Genomic DNA, 7,500 nt, shown 5'->3' on the forward strand with positions numbered 1-7,500 from the left:
GTGATGAAACTGTTTTTTTTTTTGGGAGACGTGTACGCTCCTTTTCATAAAGGAGACTATCTTATTGCGAAAGTCAAAATCGCACGCTCTCACGGCGATTTGCCCCCGTATACGCCTGGGCGTAAGCCCGTGCGTCGCCGACCTAGCGGCCTGCCGATCGGTATTTAGAGGGAGGCACTTTGAAAGCAACACGCCGTTGGAACTTTGAAAAATTTCGATGCGTCGCCAAAGTTCGTACTTTTCGATAAAATCTTCGTCCTATGATACATTTCGATCAAGAACTACATTGATCGTCATGAAACTGTTTTTTTTTTTGGGAGACGTGTACGCTCCTTTTCATAAAGGAGACTATCTTATTGCGAAAGTCAAAATCGCACGCTCTCACGGCGATTTGCCCCCGTATACGCCTGGGCGTAAGCCCGTGCGTCGCCGACCTAGCGGCCTGCCGATCGGTATTTAGAGGGAGGCACTTTGAAAGCAACACGCCGTTGGAACTTTGAAAAATTTCGATGCGTCGCCAAAGTTCGTACTTTTCGATAAAATCTTCGTCCTATGATACATTTCGATCAAGAACTACATTGATCGTCATGAAACTGTTTTTTTTTTTGGGAGACGTGTACGCTCCTTTTCATAAAGGAGACTATCTTATTGCGAAAGTCAAAATCGCACGCTCTCACGGCGATTTGCCCCCGTATACGCCTGGGCGCAAGCCCGTGCGTCGCCGACCTAGCGGCCTGCCGATCGGTATTTAGAGGGAGGCACTTTGAAAGCAACACGCCGTTGGAACTTTGAAAAATTTCGATGCGTCGCCAAAGTTCGTACTTTTCGATAAAATCTTCGTCCTATGATACATTTCGATCAAGAACTACATTGATCGTCATGAAACTGTTTTTTTTTTTGGGAGACGTGTACGCTCCTTTTCATAAAGGAGACTATCTTATTGCGAAAGTCAAAATCGCACGCTCTCACGGCGATTTGCCCCCGTATACGCCTGGGCGTAAGCCCGTGCGTCGCCGACCTAGCGGCCTGCCGATCGGTATTTACAGGGAGGCACTTTGAAAGCAACACGCCGTTGGAACTTTGAAAAATTTCGATGCGTCGCCAAAGTTCGTACTTTTCGATAAAATCTTCGTCCTATGATACATTTCGATCAAGAACTACATTGATCGTCATGAAACTGTTTTTTTTTTTGGGAGACGTGTACGCTCCTTTTCATAAAGGAGACTATCTTATTGCGAAAGTCAAAATCGCACGCTCTCACGGCGATTTGCCCCCGTATACGCCTGGGCGTAAGCCCGTGCGTCGCCGACCTAGCGGCCTGCCGATCGGTATTTAGAGGGAGGCACTTTGAAAGCAACACGCCGCTGGAACTTTGAAAAATTTCGGGGCAAAGCAATACGCGGCTGGGACTTTGAAATATTTCGGAGCGCACCTAAAGTTCGTTATTTTGGCTAAACGGAGCGAAAATCTGCATTTATACCATCACGGACGTTAGTTTAATAGCGTTTAACGATGGATCCACGGTACAGAATGCAAAAATATGATTGTTAAAATTTTCGACTAATCGGTTCTAAGAGGCGAAGCAATACGCCGCTGGGACTTTGAAATATTTCGGAGCGCACCTAAAGTTCGTTATTTTGGCTAAACGGAGCGAAAATCTGCATTTATACCATCACGGACGTTAGTTTAATAGCGTTTAACGATGGATCCACGGTACAGAATGCAAAAATATGATTGTTAAAATTTTCGACTAATCGGTTCTAAGAGGCGAAGCAATACGCCGCTGGGACTTTGAAATATTTCGGAGCGCACCTAAAGTTCGTTATTTTGGCTAAACGGAGCGAAAATCTGCATTTATACCATCACGGACGCTAGTTTAATAGCGTTTAACGATCGATCCACGGTACAGAATGCAAAAATATGATTGTTAAAATTTTCGACTAATCGGTTCTAAGAGGCGAAGCAATACGCCGCTGGGACTTTGAAATATTTCGGAGCGCACCTAAAGTTCGTTATTTTGGCTAAACGGAGCGAAAATCTGCATTTATACCATCACGGACGTTAGTTTAATAGCGTTTAACGATCGATCCACGGTACAGAATGCAAAAATATGATTGTTAAAATTTTCGACTAATCGGTTCTAAGAGGCGAAGCAATACGCCGCTGGGACTTTGAAATATTTCGGAGCGCACCTAAAGTTCGTTATTTTGGCTAAACGGAGCGAAAATCTGCATTTATACCATCTCGGACGTTAGTTTAATAGCGTTTAACTATGGATCCACGGTACAGAATGCAAAAATATGATTGTTAAAATTTTCGACTAATCGGTTCTAAGAGGCGAAGCAATACGCCGCTGGGACTTTGAAATATTTCGGAGCGCACCTAAAGTTCGTTATTTTGGCTAAACGGAGCGAAAATCTGCATTTATACCATCACGGACGTTAGTTTAATAGCGTTTAACGATCGATCCACGGTACAGAATGCAAAAATATGATTGTTAAAATTTTCGACTAATCGGTTCTAAGAGGCGAAGCAATACGCCGCTGGGACTTTGAAATATTTCGGAGCGCACCTAAAGTTCGTTATTTTGGCTAAACGGAGCGAAAATCTGCATTTATACCATCACGGACGTTAGTTTAATAGCGTTTAACGATCGATCCACGGTACAGAATGCAAAAATATGATTGTTAAAATTTTCGACTAATCGGTTCTAAGAGGCGAAGCAATACGCCGCTGGGACTTTGAAATATTTCGGAGCGCACCTAAAGTTCGTTATTTTGGCTAAACGGAGCGAAAATCTGCATTTATACCATCACGGACGTTAGTTTAATAGCGTTTAACGATCGATCCACGGTACAGAATGCAAAAATATGATTGTTAAAATTTTCGACTAATCGGTTCTAAGAGGCGAAGCAATACGCCGCTGGGACTTTGAAATATTTCGGAGCGCACCTAAAGTTCGTTATTTTGGCTAAACGGAGCGAAAATCTGCATTTATACCATCACGGACGTTAGTTTAATAGCGTTTAACGATCGATCCACGGTACAGAATGCAAAAATATGATTGTTAAAATTTTCGACTAATCGGTTCTAAGAGGCGAAGCAATACGCCGCTGGGACTTTGAAATATTTCGGAGCGCACCTAAAGTTCGTTATTTTGGCTAAACGGAGCGAAAATCTGCATTTATACCATCACGGACGTTAGTTTAATAGCGTTTAACGATGGATCCACGGTACAGAATGCAAAAATATGATTGTTAAAATTTTCGACTAATCGGTTCTAAGAGGCGAAGCAATACGCCGCTGGGACTTTGAAATATTTCGGAGCGCACCTAAAGTTCGTTATTTTGGCTAAACGGAGCGAAAATCTGCATTTATACCATCACGGACGCTAGTTTAATAGCGTTTAACGATCGATCCACGGTACAGAATGCAAAAATATGATTGTTAAAATTTTCGACTAATCGGTTCTAAGAGGCGAAGCAATACGCCGCTGGGACTTTGAAATATTTCGGAGCGCACCTAAAGTTCGTTATTTTGGCTAAACGGAGCGAAAATCTGCATTTATACCATCACGGACGTTAGTTTAATAGCGTTTAACGATGGATCCACGGTACAGAATGCAAAAATATGATTGTTAAAATTTTCGACTAATCGGTTCTAAGAGGCGAAGCAATACGCCGCTGGGACTTTGAAATATTTCGGAGCGCACCTAAAGTTCGTTATTTTGGCTAAACGGAGCGAAAATCTGCATTTATACCATCACGGACGCTAGTTTAATAGCGTTTAACGATCGATCCACGGTACAGAATGCAAAAATATGATTGTTAAAATTTTCGACTAATCGGTTCTAAGAGGCGAAGCAATACGCCGCTGGGACTTTGAAATATTTCGGAGCGCACCTAAAGTTCGTTATTTTGGCTAAACGGAGCGAAAATCTGCATTTATACCATCACGGACGTTAGTTTAATAGCGTTTAACGATCGATCCACGGTACAGAATGCAAAAATATGATTGTTAAAATTTTCGACTAATCGGTTCTAAGAGGCGAAGCAATACGCCGCTGGGACTTTGAAATATTTCGGAGCGCACCTAAAGTTCGTTATTTTGGCTAAACGGAGCGAAAATCTGCATTTATACCATCACGGACGTTAGTTTAATAGCGTTTAACGATGGATCCACGGTACAGAATGCAAAAATATGATTGTTAAAATTTTCGACTAATCGGTTCTAAGAGGCGAAGCAATACGCCGCTGGGACTTTGAAATATTTCGGAGCGCACCTAAAGTTCGTTATTTTGGCTAAACGGAGCGAAAATCTGCATTTATACCATCACGGACGCTAGTTTAATAGCGTTTAACGATCGATCCACGGTACAGAATGCAAAAATATGATTGTTAAAATTTTCGACTAATCGGTTCTAAGAGGCGAAGCAATACGCCGCTGGGACTTTGAAATATTTCGGAGCGCACCTAAAGTTCGTTATTTTGGCTAAACGGAGCGAAAATCTGCATTTATACCATCACGGACGTTAGTTTAATAGCGTTTAACGATCGATCCACGGTACAGAATGCAAAAATATGATTGTTAAAATTTTCGACTAATCGGTTCTAAGAGGCGAAGCAATACGCCGCTGGGACTTTGAAATATTTCGGAGCGCACCTAAAGTTCGTTATTTTGGCTAAACGGAGCGAAAATCTGCATTTATACCATCACGGACGTTAGTTTAATAGCGTTTAACGATGGATCCACGGTACAGAATGCAAAAATATGATTGTTAAAATTTTCGACTAATCGGTTCTAAGAGGCGAAGCAATACGCCGCTGGGACTTTGAAATATTTCGGAGCGCACCTAAAGTTCGTTATTTTGGCTAAACGGAGCGAAAATCTGCATTTATACCATCACGGACGCTAGTTTAATAGCGTTTAACGATCGATCCACGGTACAGAATGCAAAAATATGATTGTTAAAATTTTCGACTAATCGGTTCTAAGAGGCGAAGCAATACGCCGCTGGGACTTTGAAATATTTCGGAGCGCACCTAAAGTTCGTTATTTTGGCTAAACGGAGCGAAAATCTGCATTTATACCATCACGGACGTTAGTTTAATAGCGTTTAACGATGGATCCACGGTACAGAATGCAAAAATATGATTGTTAAAATTTTCGACTAATCGGTTCTAAGAGGCGAAGCAATACGCCGCTGGGACTTTGAAATATTTCGGAGCGCACCTAAAGTTCGTTATTTTGGCTAAACGGAGCGAAAATCTGCATTTATACCATCACGGACGCTAGTTTAATAGCGTTTAACGATCGATCCACGGTACAGAATGCAAAAATATGATTGTTAAAATTTTCGACTAATCGGTTCTAAGAGGCGAAGCAATACGCCGCTGGGACTTTGAAATATTTCGGAGCGCACCTAAAGTTCGTTATTTTGGCTAAACGGAGCGAAAATCTGCATTTATACCATCACGGACGTTAGTTTAATAGCGTTTAACGATGGATCCACGGTACAGAATGCAAAAATATGATTGTTAAAATTTTCGACTAATCGGTTCTAAGAGGCGAAGCAATACGCCGCTGGGACTTTGAAATATTTCGGAGCGCACCTAAAGTTCGTTATTTTGGCTAAACGGAGCGAAAATCTGCATTTATACCATCACGGACGCTAGTTTAATAGCGTTTAACGATCGATCCACGGTACAGAATGCAAAAATATGATTGTTAAAATTTTCGACTAATCGGTTCTAAGAGGCGAAGCAATACGCCGCTGGGACTTTGAAATATTTCGGAGCGCACCTAAAGTTCGTTATTTTGGCTAAACGGAGCGAAAATCTGCATTTATACCATCACGGACGCTAGTTTAATAGCGTTTAACGATCGATCCACGGTACAGAATGCAAAAATATGATTGTTAAAATTTTCGACTAATCGGTTCTAAGAGGCGAAGCAATACGCCGCTGGGACTTTGAAATATTTCGGAGCGCACCTATAGTTCGTTATTTTGGCTAAACGGAGCGAAAATCTGCATTTATACCATCACGGACGTTAGTTTAATAGCGTTTAACGATGGATCCACGGTACAGAATGCAAAAATATGATTGTTAAAATTTTCGACTTATCGGTTCTGGATCACTGAAAAATCAAAAAAAATTATTAATTTTGATTAATTAAATTACATATGTAGTTTTATATTGTTATAGTCTCGTATTTGTTAATGTTTTGTCGTAAGAAAATGCAAAAATATCGTTTTAATGTTTTCGTCTCATCGGTTCTGGATCGCTGAAAAATCAAAAAAAAATATTAATTTTGATTAATTAAATTACAAATGGAGTTTTATATTGCTATAGTCGCTTATTTGTTAATGTTTTACCGTAAGAAAATGCAAAAATATCGTTTTAATATTTTCATCTCATCGGTTCTGGGCGGTTTTAAAATTTTTTAAAATATTAATTAAACCCATGATTTACATGAGAATGTGAATTTATTATGTCCTGCATGTTAATTTATTAATTTTCATGTATAGAACGTTATAAAATGAAAGGATATGTTCGACGATATTTTCAGTCTAAGTTTTACCGTGCCGGCGGGATGGTACGCTCTCACGGCGGTTTGCACAGGCATACGCCTGGGCGTAAGCCCATGCGTCGCCGACCTAGCGGCCGGCCGTTCGGTATTTATAGGAAGGCACTTTCGGTTCGCTCGGACCGGTCGGGAGTAGCGTCGAGCGTGTGGCTCTTTTATGACTTCGGTTGAAAAGCAGTCTACCGCTCCTCGAGAATATACTTTCTCGACTATTCTCGTTCCGGTTTTCCGTTGCGGATTATTATTAATCTCCACACAGCATTACCACGGGTCGGTGTCTAAGACCGAATGGCCCATATGTGGTGAGCCTTGTAATATAAGGCTGGTGACCTGTATGCACTTATAAATGTTGCATACTTGTACAAACTGAGCATCAACTGTCTGTAACCAAAATTTGTTAAAACTGAAAAAGTTATAAGATTGTATAAAATTTTTGAACCAAGAAAGTAGTGTTAGACGAAAATTCGTTCTATCACTTTTAGAAGGGAGACTGTTTGGAAATATTTAAAGTATAAAATACACAAAAGTCCACTGAATTATGAACAAAATTACGTCCCTGAATTTAAGAAAAGTCAAGAGGTGTCAGAAATAAAATCCTCTCTGATACGTTCAGAGAGGAAAATAAGTATGGAGAGAGGAGTAAAAATGAAAGAAGTTTTAAGGCTGGGGAAACTTCTAAAGGAGAGAGATTCCAACATATCTAATATGTACATTTAAAGCAAGTCCAAGGAACTCTCTCCGTTAATGTTTGAAAAGGTGTGTGCAGATGGAGGAGAAATGTATAAAGTACAGAGACGAGGTTGGTGGGCCCGCTCTAATGATAAAGATTATAAAATTTGGTGGCAAAATGACCAGCATGATCACTGTACGCGCTTTCTCGATTTGTATAGCATGCCACTGTCCGCGCTATCT

This window comes from Osmia lignaria, unplaced genomic scaffold, assembly GCF_051020975.1.
Source record: "Osmia lignaria lignaria isolate PbOS001 unplaced genomic scaffold, iyOsmLign1 scaffold0097, whole genome shotgun sequence".
NCBI lineage: Eukaryota > Metazoa > Arthropoda > Insecta > Hymenoptera > Megachilidae > Osmia > Osmia lignaria.